The 15,576-nt window shown below is 44.5% G+C and overlaps 1 protein-coding gene across 3 annotated transcripts in view; it reads left to right on the top strand.

Moving 5' to 3' along the window:
- Positions 1–15,576, top strand: part of LOC116970777 (arrestin domain-containing protein 3-like) — an 82,981-nt gene that overhangs the window by 19,276 nt on the left and 48,129 nt on the right. The window lies entirely within an intron of this gene.

Here is a 15,576-nt window from a genome sequence, read left to right as displayed (position 1 = left end):
CAGAGTTTTATAAAATGACAGACCTTTGCCTATCGATACTATTCCAGTGATATGTAATAACTAAGGTACACAAAATTGCTGGAGAAACTCAGCAGGTGCAGCAGCATCTATGGAGCGAAGGAAATAGGCAACGTTTCGGGCCGAAACCCTTCTTCAGACTGATGGGGGGTGGGGGGGAGAAGGAAGGAAAAGGGGAGGAGGAGGAGGAGCCCGAGGGCGGGCGGATGGGAGGGTGGGAGGAGACAGCTAGAGGGTTAAGGAAGGGGAGGAGACAGCAAGGGCTAGCAAAATTGGGAGAATTCAATGTTAATGCCATCCGGACGCAAGGTCCCCAGACGGAATATGAGGTGCTGTTCCTCCAATTTCCGCTGTTGCACACTCTGGCAATGGAGGAGACCCAGGACAGAGAGGTCGGATTGGGAATGGGAGGGGGAGTTGAAGTGCTGAGCCACCGGGAGTTCAGGTAGGTTATTGCGGACTGAGCGGAGGTGTTCGGCGAAACGATCGCCCAACCTCCGCTTAGTCTCACCGATGTAAATCAGCTGACATCTGGAGCAGTAGATGAGGTTGGAGAAGATACAGGTGAACCTTTGTCGCACCTGGAACGACTGCTTGGGTCCTTGAATGGAGTCGAGGGGGGGAGGTGAAGGGACAGGTGTTGCATTTCTTGCGGTTGCAACGGAAAGTGCCCAGGGAGGGGGTGGTGCGGGAGGGAAGGGAAGAATTGAAGTTTCTCCAGCAATTTTGTGTACCTTCGATCTTCCAGCATCTGCAGTTCCTTCTTGAACACCATATGTAATAACTAACCTGCTCCTCCGCACAATGTAACTAGGATTTATAATGACAGATCTGTACACCATTGGACATCATCATTTTAAGACATTCAAACTATCTTTAATCAGATTTTATTGGATTTTATCTTACACTAAACATGACACCATTTCTCCTGTATATGTACACTTGATTGTAATCACATATGGCCTTTTCGCTGACTGGATATCGTGCAACAAAATGCTTTACATTGTACCTCGGCACATGTAACAATAATAAACTAAACTAAACTAAACTTGGAGCGACACAAAAAGCTGGAGTAACTCAGCGGGACAGGCAGCATCTCTGGAGAGAAGGAATGGTTGATGTTTCGGGTCGAGACCCTTCTTCAGACTGGTTAGGGATAAAGGAAACGAGAGATATAGACGGTGACGTGGAGAGATAAAGAACAATGAATGAAAGATGTGCAAAAAGTAACGATGATGCAGGAAACAGGCCATTTGTAGCGGTTTGTAGGGTGAAAATGAGAAGCTAGCGCAACTTGGGTGGGGGAGGGATGGAGAGAGAAGGAATGCCTGGGCTTGCTGAGAGAGTTTGGTCCGAACATGGACTAAAGAAGTAGATTCTAGAAATAGGTGAGAGTCATTATCCTTGACTTTGGCAATGTTTGATGATGGTATAACTGTAACTACTCCAGTAAAACTGTAATCTGTGGCCATCAATATTTTGTAACAGCTCTCCATATCTATACATATTTTGTAACAGCTCTTCATATCTGACCAGGTTGAATTGTTCTTTCATTGACCTTTGACTGTTCGGTATTTCCAAAGGCCTTGGGTTTGCAACCAGATCTTTGCGGCTTTAAATGTTACTTTCTTGTGAATGTTACAGATAGTTGGGTGAATGGTCCAAAGCCAGAAGAGACCAGGGAAGCAAGGTATAGCTCTCTCTCTCAATTCAATTTCAATTTTCAATTTAAAAACTTTATTAGCATGATAAAAAAACATTGTTATATTGCCAAAGTATAAAACATGACATACATATTTGAAATGCATAAGTATAAATACAAGTATACAGTGCATGGATAGATATGTCCCTGTACATAAACTTGCAATAGGCCGATAGCCCTTTATTGATTGCTACACGTTCTTGCAGCTGTAAGCAGTACAACACAATAGCAAGTTTAGCAATTCAATATTAATTTCTTAGTGTTAGTTAATGTCAATTAGTGTGTGCGTACATATGTGCATGTTGGTCAATCACCGTCTTTCAGGTTATGGCGTGCTGTTACGTATTGTGCACCAAGATGTGCCGTATTTCCTTCGCCAAGGATTATTCTTTGTTTTGATGTATCATCTAGTTCTTTAAAATCAGGGGTTGCCACACTGAGTTTGTCAAACTATGCTTTCCTTCTTTTGTCAAATTTTTTGCATTTTAGGAGGAAGTGCACCTCTGTTTCAACCTCATCTGTCGAACAGTGGCCGCATATTCTGTTTTCTCTTGGTTGCCAGAATCTCTTCTGTCTTCCTTTTTCAACTGCCAAATAGTGGTCACTTAACCTGTATTTGGTGAGGGTCTGTCTCTGCTTTATGTCTCTAACAGTTGAGAGATAGCCTGCCAATTTATAATCTCTTTTTAGGGAACGGTAACATTCTAATCTGCTTTGGCTTTTGGTTTCTTTATCCCAATGTTCCAAATACGATTCTTTACATTGTTTGATAATTTGGTTCACTCTAACTGGTGATTGGGGGTCAGTATTGATCTGAGTCCGGTCAGCGTTTAACTGGATAGGGTTTAACTGAATAGGGGTAGTTAGTCTCAGTACCAACTGACACAGGGAACTCTTTTCTGGGTTCCCCTCTTGTGTTTGAAGGGCATTAAACTGGAGGGTATCTGGGGGGCTAGATTTAAGGTGATTCCAAAAATTTAGTGCTCTTTTCTGGATATTTATTATCAGTGGTTATCTGCCTAGTTCCGCCCTACATGCGCTTGTTGGTGTTTTCCTTTGGATACGGAGGATGTTCTCTCTCTCTCTTTCTCTCTCTCTCTCTCTCTCTCTTTCTGTCTTTCTGTGTCATCTCACAGCTTGTACATTTACAAATCTCTTTGTGTACCCATGGCATGCTGGGCTATAACATTCCATAGAATGTGGGCCGCAGGCTGCCATTAATGTAGGGCCGACAAAATGTGTAGGAAAGAACTGCAGATGCTGGTTTAAATGGAAGGTATACACAAAATGCTGGAGTAACTCAGCGGGGCAGGCAGCATCTCTGGAGAGAAGGAATGAGTGACATCTCGGGTGGAGACCCTTCTTCAGACTGTAGAGTCTAATGTGGAGGCATTCTGTCAGCCACGCCCTTCCTGCAGGTATAACTACACCCACGTACACAGCTCCACTACACAGCATAAGGCAGTGCTGCTCCTCTTCACAAAGACAGCTGAACACCTCAGACACTTCATGCCACTCATGCCAATATTTGGGATGTTACGGTGGGGTGAAGGGTCTATTTATTATGCTTTATTTCTTAACAAGCAACATCCACAAGGCCAACCCTGCTCCGCACCAACAAACACCAATTCATTTCACTCCACACATGAACATCTACTCCACAAACACAGGGTCTTTGGTGGCAGTATCATCAAAGACCCACACCATCCTGGCCACACACTCATCTCCCTGCTACCTTCAGGTAGAAGGTACAGGAGCCTGAATACTGCAACAACCAGGTTCAGGAATAGCTACTTCCCCACAGCCATCAGGCTATCAAACCGGGCTCGGACAAAACTCTGATTATTAATAACCATTTTCTGTTATTTGCACTTAATCAGTCTATTTATTCAGGTGTGTATATATTTATATCATGGTATATGGACACACTGATCTGTTTTGTAGTAAATGCCTACTATGTTCTGTGTGCTGAAGCAAAGCAAGAATTTCATTGTCCTATACATGGACACATGACAATAAACTCACGAACTTGAACTGGTCCAGAGAAACTTCAAGGCACTGTGTTTGGGAATGTTCTGTTTAGATAATTTAGAGATGCAGTGCAGAAAAAGGAGCTTCGGGACACTGAGTCTGGACCAACCAGAGATCTCGCACATTAACACTACTCCACACACACTAGGGGCAATTTTACATTTTTTACCAAGCCAATTAATATACAAAAGTGGACGTTTTTGGTCTGTGAGAGGAAACCAAAGATTTCGGAGAAAAACCCATGCAGGTCACGGGGAGAACATAGAAACTCTGTACAGGCAAGCATCCGAAGTCAGGATCAAACCCGGGTCTCTGGTGCTCTAAAGGGCCTGTCCCATCAGCATGCCATTGCATGCGTCTAGCGCGACCAAACGTGGTCGCTTGAGGCGTACGGCCTCGCAGGGCCGGTCCCACTTCCAAGCGCGGAGACGTATGGAGTTGTGCGCGGCTGGTCCTGTATGGACATCATACTCACCAATCAGCTGGGCAGGAGGTGGGCCGACTGAATTTGGACGTCGCACGGCGCCGGGCGTTTACGTCATCATGCAATGGCACGCCGGGCGGTGAAGTCATCGCGCAACGCCACGCGCTAGGCGTACACCGTCAAGACGCTGCGTATGCCCGTCGAGACGCTGCGTACGCCCTCAATGCGCCTGCGAGCCGACAGGCCGTTGGCGGGCGAGGATTTCGGGCAGTGCGGGATTTTCGGAGCCCCGCGCGATGTCGGGACCAGCTCCATACGCCTCCGCGCTTGGAAGTGGGACCGGCCCAGCGAGGCCTTACGACTCAAGCGACCACATTTGGTCGCGCTAGATGCATGCAATCGCATGCTGGTGGGACCGGCCCTTAAGGCTATAACTACCGCTATGCCACAGTGCTGCCACCGATCCGGTTGTACCTTATTGTGTGCAGTTTATGGCTTCTTTCCCAATTCAATGTCCATTATCCTGTGCCTATTTATTTATCTCATATCCCATCCAATTTCCTCCTTAATGCATCCATTATCATCATTCCTACTATTCTCAAAGGCAGCAAATTCAGCTTATTACCAATTGATGCTTAAAAGTACTCTGCCTCACATTCAAGGCTTGAGATCTCTCTCTCCTGAATGTTGTGCCATTAGCTAATGAGAATAGTTATTCTTGTTTATTAGTTTAGTTTGCCATGTCACGTTTACTGAGGTACAATGAAAAGCTTTTTGTTGCATGTTATCCAGTCAGCGAAAAGACAATACATGATTGCAATCAAGCCATCCAAGATACAGGATAAAATGTATAATGTTTAATGCAAGATAATATCCAATAAAGTCAGATTGAGGGAGGTCAGGACCATTCTCTAGCTGCTGAGAGAATGGTTCAGTTGCCTGTTAGCAGCTGGGAAGAACCTTATCTAATTGTTCAAAGTATTGTACACTTGGTCAAATTTCTGCTCAACGTCTTTTCAATCTGTCTGGAGAATAACATCAACTTCTCTGGCCTAAACTGGTCATAAAAAATCACTGTATGATTACTGGTAAAATTGGTTAAAAAAAAAGCGGTCAATCTGGTTAAAAAAATACTGTCCTCGCATCCTTCAAAATGTTTGGTGACCAACATAGTGAGATCACAATGAAGCTTATCAAATCAAATCAAATCAAATCAAATACGTTTATTGTCATTGCACAACTGTGCAACGAAATTTCATTGCATCTCCTTCAGTGGTATACAAAGAAGACGCGGGGTAAAAGATTAAAAGAACAAAAACACAAACAACCATTGACTCTCATATACCGGCAAGATCAGTAAATGAAATTAATAAAATAAAATTAATAAATAGGTAATATAGAAACATAGAAAATGGGTGCAGGAGTAGGCCATTCGACCCTTCGTGCCTGCACCGCCATTCAATATGATCATGGCTGATCATCCAACTCAGTATCCCATCACTGCCTTCTCTCCATACCCCTGATCCCTTTAGCCACAAGGGCCACATCTAACTCCCTCTTAAATATAGCCAATGAACTGGGCTCAACTACCTTCTGTGGCAGAGAATTCCACAGATTCACCACTCTCTGTGTAAAAAATGATTTTCTCATCTCGGTCCTAAAAGACTTCCTTCTTATCCTTAAACTGTGACCCCTAGTTCTGGACTTCCCCAACATTGGGAATAATCTTCCTGCATCTAGCCTGTCCAACCCCTTAAGAATTTTGTAAGTTTCTATAAGATCCCCCCTCAATCTTCTAAATTCTAGCGAGTACAAGCCGAGTCTATCCAGTCTTTCTTCATATGAAAGTCCTGCCATCCCAGGAATCAGTCTGGTGAACGTTCTCTGTACTCCCTCTATGGCAAGAATGTCTTTCCTCAGATTAGGAGACCAAAACTGTACGCAATACTCCAGGTATGGTCTCACCAAGACCCTGTACAACTGCAGTAGAACCTCCCTGCTCTTATACTCAAATTATTTTGCTATGAATGCTAACATACTATTTGCTTTCTTCACTGCCTGCTGCATCTGCATGCCTACTTTCAATGACTGGTGTACCATGACACCCAGGTCCCGTTGCATCTCCCCCTTTCCTAATCGGCCACCATTCAGATAATAGTCTACACTCCTGTTTTTGCCACCAAAGTGGATAACCTCACATTTCCTGTTTTTGCCACCAAAGTGGATAACCTAACAATAGAAATATAAAAAATATTGCGCATTTTATTGCCCCACGAATAGTGTTGTGTTGCCCGCAGTGTTATCTATTTGAGTTTAGTTCTTTTATGGCACGTGGGTAGAAACTGTGAATTAGTCTACAAGTGCGGGCCTTCAGACACCTGTATCGCCTCCCAGAGGGCAGCAGAGTGAAAAGGTGGTTAACAGGGTGGGATGAGTCCTGTTTGATGTTTGTGGCCCGGCACAAACATCGGGCCCTGTAAATGTCATCCAGGGAGGGTATAATTACCCAGCTTTACTCTTAATAGTCCTACTTATGATTCCAAGAATTTATTTGCTTCCGTGACATGACGCATTGTATGATTCAATCCTTGCTTTGTTATATTTCTTAATCAGTGTTTTGTTCTGAATATACTTGTTTCAATTACCATATCTTATTACCATATTCATGGGAGGCCTGTTGTATGTGCTTTGTTCAAGAGTAGCTGTGCTTTCAACCCTTCCACATTATAAATGAGAACAGTATAGGACATGAACAGGCCCTTCAGCCCATATTATCTGTGCCGAACATAATACGATACAATGGCACTTGATTGTCAGTCCGAGGTCTGAAATTTGTTGCCAAGTTAAACTATCTTGTCTGTATGATTGTGATAAATGTGATCAATAATCCCACAGTTTAGTTTATTATCACGTCTACCAAGGTACAGTGAAAAGCTTTTGTTGCATGCGAACCAGTCAGCAGAAAAACAATATATGATTACAATCGAGCCATTTAGTGTGTAGATACATTATAATGGAATAACGTTTAGTACAAGGTAAAGCCAGCAAAGTCCGATCAAGGATAGTCGGAGGGTCACAAATGAGGAAGATAGTAGTTCAGCACTGCTCTCTGGTTGTGGTAGGATGCTTCAGTTGCCTGATAACAGCTGGGAAGAAACTGTCTCTGAATCTGGAGGTGTGCATTGTCACACTTCTATACCTTTCACCTCCACGCTCTGCTTATCCACGTGCCTATATAAAAGCCTCTTAAACACCTCAATTGTATTTGCCGCCACCACCACCCCTGGAAGAATGTTCTAGGCATCTACTACGCTCTGTGTAAAAAAAAAACTTGCACTGCACGTCTCCTTTGAACAACACCCCTCAGAACATAAAGTCTTTGTCATTCGCACCCTGGGGAAAAGGTTCTGACTGTCCACCCTATCTATGCCTCGCATCATTTTATAAACCTTTATCAGATTTCCCCTCAACTTCCAATGGTCTAGATGAAACAAGCAAAGTTTGTCCAACCTCTCCTGCCAGCTAATGTCCTCTAATCCAGGGAGCATACAAGTCAAAGGTCAAAGGTCAAAAACTTTATTTGCCATTTGTGCTTACACACATAGGAACTCTTGTGCGGCTATTCAGAGTGTCAAGTTAAGTTAAAAATTAAAATTAAAAATTAAAAAATTTTAAAAAAATTAAAAAAGACACACAGAAGACACATAGAGCATTGTAACTTGCACAAACACTATATCAGGACATCAGTTCATTTTGTTGTGTTTTGGCCAAGAGTCTCACTGTTGCAGGGAAGAAGCTCTTAAAAAAGCGTGTTCTATTTGTGGCGATACTGTCCGCTCGTCTGTGCCTGAGGTTGTATGTGCAGTTTTTGTGTTTGAGCAGGGAGTGAGCTGGATGTAGTGTGTCTGATGATTCTCTCTGCTCTTTTTTGACAGCGCTGTGTGTAGATTGTGTCCATGGAGGGGAGTTCAGTTCTGATGATCCTCTCTGCAGTCTTTATGACTCTTTGCAGAGCCTTCCTCTCTATCTGTGTGGTGTTTCCATACCACACCGTGATGCCTGTGGTGAGGATGCTCTCTATCAGTCCTTTGTAGACCTGGGTGAGAGGGCGACAGTGCAGACCAGCTTTTCTGAGCAACCTGATGAAGTACAGTCTCTGCTGGGCTTTTTTCACTGTAAACTTTTTTCACTGTAAACATCTTATGCACATTCTCCAAAGCCTCCACCTCCTTCCTGTAATATTGTGATCGGAACTGCACACAATACTCCAAATGTGGCCTAACCAATCTTTTATAAAGTTGCAGCATGATTTCCAGTCTCTTATACTCAATGCCCCGACTGACAAAGGCAAACATACCATGGCCCTTGTGGGGTGTTTGAGGTAGATAGATGGCAGTGGTTCACTCACTACTTGCATTTATGTTCTTCAGAACTCAGCCACGTTGGCCTGTTAATCCCCAGCCCCACTTACGTGTCCTTGGCACGGGTATCTTGTGGGCCGTGCGGGACGGTGGCACGGTGAAGCGCGGATGGGGTATGGAGTTGTGCGCGCTCTGGGATTTTGTAGGGAAACAACATCTTTGCTTTCCATGTGTTCCAATCCGTCCCGACCCCGGGGTTCCCATCATCCCGACGCGAGGGCTCGGATATTGGACCGTCGGCAGCGGCGAATGCTGAGGGTTCAACAGCCCCGACCAGGGTGAACAAAGGAGACAGATGATTGAACGTTAATACCTTCCATCACAGTGAGGAATGTGGATTCCACTGTGGTGGATGTTTATGTTAAATTTTATTTTCTGTGGCTGTGTGTATTATTGTTTTTTCACTTGGTATGGCTGTATGGCAACATCAGGTTTCACTGTACCTTAATTGGTACATGTGACAATTAAATTGAATCTTGAATGTTGGCTGGAAGGGGAACGGAAACACAGGAAGTGGTCGAAATTAATTTAAGCCCAGGGAGAAGGCGGTGCGTTCGCGGACAGAGAGCTGGGACTGAAAGTCTCTACGGGTTTTGGCGAAATCTTATTACTACTGAATACTTCCGCTGGTCGCCCACGCCGGTGCAGGCAAGCCATTCTTCGCAGTTTGCTCCGAAAGCTTCAACAGGGTGGAGGCGAGGCATTGATCATCCTAAGTCTTGTCTTCTGTTCGCCACTCGGCGGAGAGAGAGGTCCCGGGACAGTCTCTCTCTCTCTCTTTCTCTCTCTGTGCACTGTGGCCACAGCTATGGGCAGAGTGAAGGCTGTATCGATCGTGTACGACCGCCCTACCTACTCCTGCAGGGAATGGGTCTCCGGGCGCATTGTAGTGGAGATCAAGGGTAGGACCGAAGTGAAAGCGTTGAAAATCCACGCCAAAGGCGAGGCGTACGCGCACTGGATCGAGAGGAACAATTTATCCGATTCTCGGCAACCTGAGAGTTACACTCAGCGACTGCGATACTTCAAACACAAGTACTTGCTGATTGACCCAAGTAAGTCAAACTGTGCCCTCCAGTTGCAGAGAGTTGATTAACAAACCGACTGTAAAGTCAGTGTAGGAGGGAAACTACAGATGCCGGTTTACACCGAAGATAGACACACAATGCTAGAGTAATTCAGCGGGACAGGCAGCATTTCTAGAGAGAAAGAATGCAACTAAATTTAAAGTAGCTCTTCCTTCCCAATAACCCTTTCTGGCTTAAGCCCTCCCTTCACCACCTCCAGTTTAAATTCCATTTGGAATATTTTGGAGGACCAGAAACCAAGAATGGGTGGAGTAATTTCTTCAGACTGTAAAGTGCCTCTCAGTGCAGCGACATTGGCGTGTAGGAACAAGAACGGGCAGATAGATACTGGTTAATACACGAAAGGACGCAGAGTGCTGGAGTAGCTCAGCGGGTCAGGCAGCATCTCTGGAGAGCATGGATCGGTGCCGTTCGTTTCGGGTCGGGACCCTTCTTCAGACAGAGCTCACCTGTCCCGTCTACCTGTAACCTGACACAAAGGCAGCGAGTTCTCCCCGTGGACTGACAAAGCCCCATGTCCCGTCTTGTTATGGGTAGGGCCATATCTAAGTAGCAATGTTACAACATGTTGAGATTTTAAAAATCAAGTCTGCAATTTATCCCATCAGAGAAAGCATAAAAAGAAGTTTAATTTGACACCTAATTCACTTTCATATCTTCAGTATTAAAAAAAAGTTATGGCCATTTTCATACTTGGAAATTAGCATCTTGTTCCACATTCCCTAATTGTAGCTAATTACAAAATGGACCGTTGTGACGGAAATAGTAATAAACACCCAGACTGCCTTGAAAATTCAAAAATGTGATATTCTCAAGATCAGAACTTTAATATTATTGTACAATATGCTGGTAAGTCTGTAACAGATAGGTACATAAATTACAATTTCTAGCAATAGACCAAGTCTTTATGGAGAAGATCCGTTGCTAGCTGGTACATTGGCATATCATAATCAGTAGCATCGTCATACTCCTCAGATTGTAACCAATAAGCAACTCTGTACACCTTGTTTTTCATCAACTTTTCAATTTTGGCATTGTAAACTACAAGTTTTTGCTCTTCAAACCACGCAAACCACACTCCGGAAGTGACAGCGCTGGTGAACGGCTGCGGCTCGCCTGCAGTCCATTTGTTTTTACTTTATTGTGTTGTTTTTTCCGTTTTGTCTAGCTAAGTTTTTGTTTTTTTAGGTTGTGTTTATGTGGGGGGTGGGGTGGGGGGTTGAAACAGGGCTTGCTGTCTCTCCCTTCGGGAGAATGCGACTTTTTTGTCGTATCCCCCTTCTCTGCCTCCGTCTGCGCTGAGGCCTAATGGCGGAGCTGGTGACCTCGAGGCTCCAGAGGCAGCCTGTCAGGGCTCGCCCTGGGCTCGCTCCCGCGAGGGCGGCCCAGCTCGGGGCTGGAACGGCGCTCCCGTGAGGGGCTGAGACGCTCCCGTGTGGGCAGCCCAGCCCGAGGGTAACGGCGCTCCCGTCGGGGCGGCCCAGCCCGAGGGAAACGGTGCTCCCGTGAGGGCGGCCTGGCGCGGGGCTGAGACGCTCACGTGAGGGTAACCCAGCTCGGGGCTGGAACGGTGCTCCGGTGGCTGAGACGGCGTTCTGGCGGCGGTGGCCTGAGTCCGGGGTTCGGCCGCGGGCCAGTGCACTTCCGTCAACAGCTGCGTCCGCTGGACTGGAGGGCGGCAGCTTCGACCACCCCGGGCCGTGGTGTTTGAACCGGCCCGTTTGCGGGTTTCGGTGAACCGCGGGACTGACTTACCATCGCCCGGTGGGGTATCGCCTCAGCGCAGAGGGAGAAGAGGAGGGAAGAGACTGCAGCCCTAAGATTTTTGCCTCCATCACAGTGAGGAGGTGCCTGGTGGACTCACTGTGGTGGATGTTAATTTGTGTTTACTGTCTGTTCTGTTGTCTATTATTGTATTATTATATGTATGACTGCAGGCACGAAATTTCGTTCAGATTGAAAGGTCTGAATGACAATAAAGGAAATTCAATTCAATTCAATGACATGCCTTTCTGCCCACTACTTTCCCATTAAGAATGTCCTGTAGATTCCATTTCTTAATAAAAGGATAATCTTTTTAACTAGCCTAAGTATCCAAATTACAAACTAATCCCATTCACACGGGAATTCACAATATAACATGATTTTTAAATCTCACTGTCACAAATTTATATGCCAGATGGAAGGTATTTAATGTTTAATTCCCATAAATTAATCCAGAAACATCCTCTCGAAATATAATCAAAATTGTTGTTTTTTTGCACAATACATGTGACTCAAACTGTTGTGAATATTTAGTTTAAAAATAATGATCATGGAGAGAGAATAACACAAAATATAGACAATTTGGACGGCTTATGACATGATTGTCCAAAAAAAATTGGCATTTTAACCATCTTGCTTCTGGAACGCGATCGATTGGAACGTTGCGGTTGCGGTGAATTTGAACTCCATATCGGCAGGAAAAACACTGCCGGTTTGTATTAGGCCCAAATAACATTTTCGCAACGTAAAATTAGATTAAAGCCATCCGAAGAAGCAAGATTATATGTAAAATAAACGTCTTACCCTTTGTTTTGCCCCATTCTTGCGATCCATCCCGTCGTAGGCGTTGAGGGCGCTCAAAGTCGCTTTTTATTTTAATCCAAATATTAAATTTTCCAGTGAATTTTTTATTTTACATATAATCTTTTTATTTAAATGCAGAGCGAACGTGAGTCAGATCGATTTTTCATCAGCAGCTAGCAGCCCGAGGAAGTCCGCCTCATACAGGCAGTACAAAACGGCATATTAATCCCGCCCCCCCTTCCTCAAAGGCGGCAAAGCCGCGCATACAGCCAGTGGCAGAACTGCAGCGCTGTATGTTTTGTAACATTGCTACACCTAGCACCACTGTTGCAAAACACGACGTGCTGGAGGATTTCAGCTCGTCAGGCAGCTTCTGTATAGAGAGAATGGTTAGGAAATGTTTCGGGTCGGGACCCTTCTTCAGACTCTCTCCCCATGCGCTGCCTGACCCGCTGAGTTCTTCCAGCCCTTCGAGTTTTGCTCAAGAAGGGTGGTGAATCTGTGGAATTCATTGATTGCTACAGGAGGTTGTCGACCCTTCGAGCCTGCACCGCCATTCAATATGATCATGGCTGATCATCCAACTCAGTATCCCATCCCTGCCTTCTCTCCATACCCCCTGATCCCTTTAGCCACAAGGGCCACATCTAACTCCCTCTTAAATATAGCCAATGAACTGGCCTCAACTACCTTCTGTGGCAGAGAATTCCACAGATTCACCACTCTGTGTAAAAAATGATTTTCTCATCTCGGTCCTAAAAGATTTCCTTCTTATCCTTAAACTGTGACCCTAGTTCTAGACTTCCCCAACATTGGGAATAATCTTCCTGCATCTAGCCTGTCCAACCCCTTAAGAATTTTGTAAGTTTCTATAAGATCCCCCCTCAATCTTCTAAATTCTAGCATGTACAAGCCGAGTCTATCCAGTCTTTCTTCATATGAAAGTCCTGACATCCCAGGAATCAGTCTGGTGAACGTTCTCTGTACTCCCTCTATGGCAAGAATGTCTTTCCTCAGATTAGGAGACCAAAACTGTACGCAATACTCCAGGTGTAGTCTCACCAAGACCCTGTACAACTGCAGTAGAACCTCCCTGCTCTTATACTCAAATTATTTTGCTATGAATCCTAACGTACTATTTGCTTTCTTCACTGCCTGCTGCATCTGCATGCCTACTTTCAATGACTGGTGTACCATGACACCCAGGTCTCGTTGCATCTCCCCCTTTCCTAATCGGCCACCATTCAGATAATAGTCTACTCTCCTGTTTTTGCCACCAAAGTGGATAACCTCACATTTCCTGTTTTTGCCACCAAAGTGGATAACCTAACAATAGAAATATAAAAAATATTGTGCATTTTATTGCCCCACGAATAGTGTTGTGTTGCCCGCAGTGTTATCTATTTGAGTTTAGTTCTTTTATGGCACGTGGGTAGAAACTGTGAATTAGTCTACAAGTGCGGGCCTTCAGACACCTGTATCGCCTCCCAGAGGGCAGCAGAGTGAAAAGGTGGTTGGTCGGGTGGGATGAGTCCTGTTTGATGTTTGTGGCCCGGCACAAACATCGGGCCCTGTAAATGTCATCCAGGGAGGGTATAATTACCCAGCTTTACTCTTAATAGTTCTATTTATGATTCCAAGAATTTATTTGCTTCCGTGACATGATGCATTGTATGATTCAATCCTTGCTTTGTTATATTTCTTAATCAGTGTTCTGTTCTGAATATACTTGTTTCAATTAACATATCTTATTACCATATTCATGGCAGGCCTGTTGTATGTGCTTTGTTCAAGAGTAGCTGTGCTTTCAACCCTTCCACATTCTAAATGAGAACAGTATAGGACATGAACAGGCCCTTCAGCCCATATTATCTGTGCCGAACATAAAACGATACAATGGCACTTGATTGTCAGTCCGAGGTCTGAAATTTGTTGCCAAGTTAAACTATCTTGTCTGTATGATTGTGATAAATGTGATCGATATTCCTACAGTTTAGTTTATTATCACGTCTACCAAGGTACAGTGAAAAGCTTTTGTTGCATGCGAACCAGTCAGCAGAAAAACAATACATGATTACAATCGAGCCATTTAGTGTGTAGATACATTATAATGGAATAACGTTTAGTACAAGGTAAAGCCAGCAAAGTCCGATCAAGGATAGTCGGAGGGTCACCAATGAGGAAGATAGTAGTTCAGCACTGCTCTCTGGTTGTGGTATACAAGTAAACATCTTATGCACATTCTCCAAAGCCTCCACCTCCTTCCTGTAATATTGTGATCGGAACTGCACACAATACTCCAAATGTGGCCTAACCAATCTTTTATAAAGTTGCAGCATGATTTCCAGTCTCTTGTACTCAATGCCCCGACTGACAAAGGCAAACATACCATGGCCCTTGTAGGGTGTTTGAGATGGATAGATGGCAGTGGTTGACTCACTACTTGCATTTATGTTCTTCAGAACTCAGCCACGTTGGCCTGTTAAGGCCCAGTCCCACTTACGTGTCCTTGGCACGGGTATCTTGTGGGCCGCGCGGGACGGTGGCATGGTGAAGCGCGGATGGGGTATGGAGTTGTGCGTGGTATCTTCTTCTGCTTCTTCTTCTTGTAGGATTCCGGCAGTGTAGACGCTGCTAAGCGTATTACTGCCCTCCACAGGTCAAAGTTTGAACTAAATCCTTACATACAGTCCTGTAACTTGCAGGAATTGAAGAACAGCCCTGGATATCAGTTGATGTTTCTCACTGTGTCCAAACAAAGATGAAACAGAAAAAGCCTCAACTCCAAGTCCTGTCAGTCTAACAAACAATACTTCTCTTTCTACCCTGTACTTTTTACATTCTAGGAAAACATGCTTAACTGTCTCATTACTCCCACATTCACACAAGCCAGAAACATGTTTCCCTACAATGCACAAATAGTAATTTAACCCACAGTGTCCCAACCTCAATCTACACAGTTTAACTGAGTCCCTACGGGACAAAGATGTACAGAAACATATTTTCCTAACTTCAGATTGTATAGAAAAGTAGTGTCTACCCCTGACTTCCATTTCCCATCCTCTCTGCCATTCTTTTGTTAAGCCCTCTTTAATTATTTCTCTCAGTTCCACTCTCCCCAATAATACATGGATATCTATTTCTCTTCTTAAACTCTCCTTTGCTATGAGGTCCACCTGCTCATTCCCCCTCACCCCAGCATGCCCGGGAACCCAGCAAAAAGTGATGTTACACGCAAACCCAATTCTAGAAAACACACTCATGATTTCATTTAGAATGTCAGGACGAGCTTTAGATTTCCCTGCTCTTAAATAGAATAGAATA

This window comes from Amblyraja radiata, chromosome 3, assembly GCF_010909765.2.
Source record: "Amblyraja radiata isolate CabotCenter1 chromosome 3, sAmbRad1.1.pri, whole genome shotgun sequence".
Classification (NCBI taxonomy): domain Eukaryota; kingdom Metazoa; phylum Chordata; class Chondrichthyes; order Rajiformes; family Rajidae; genus Amblyraja; species Amblyraja radiata.
The sequence above is the reverse complement of the archived record's forward strand: the minus strand, read 5'-3'. Positions and strand labels throughout refer to the sequence as shown.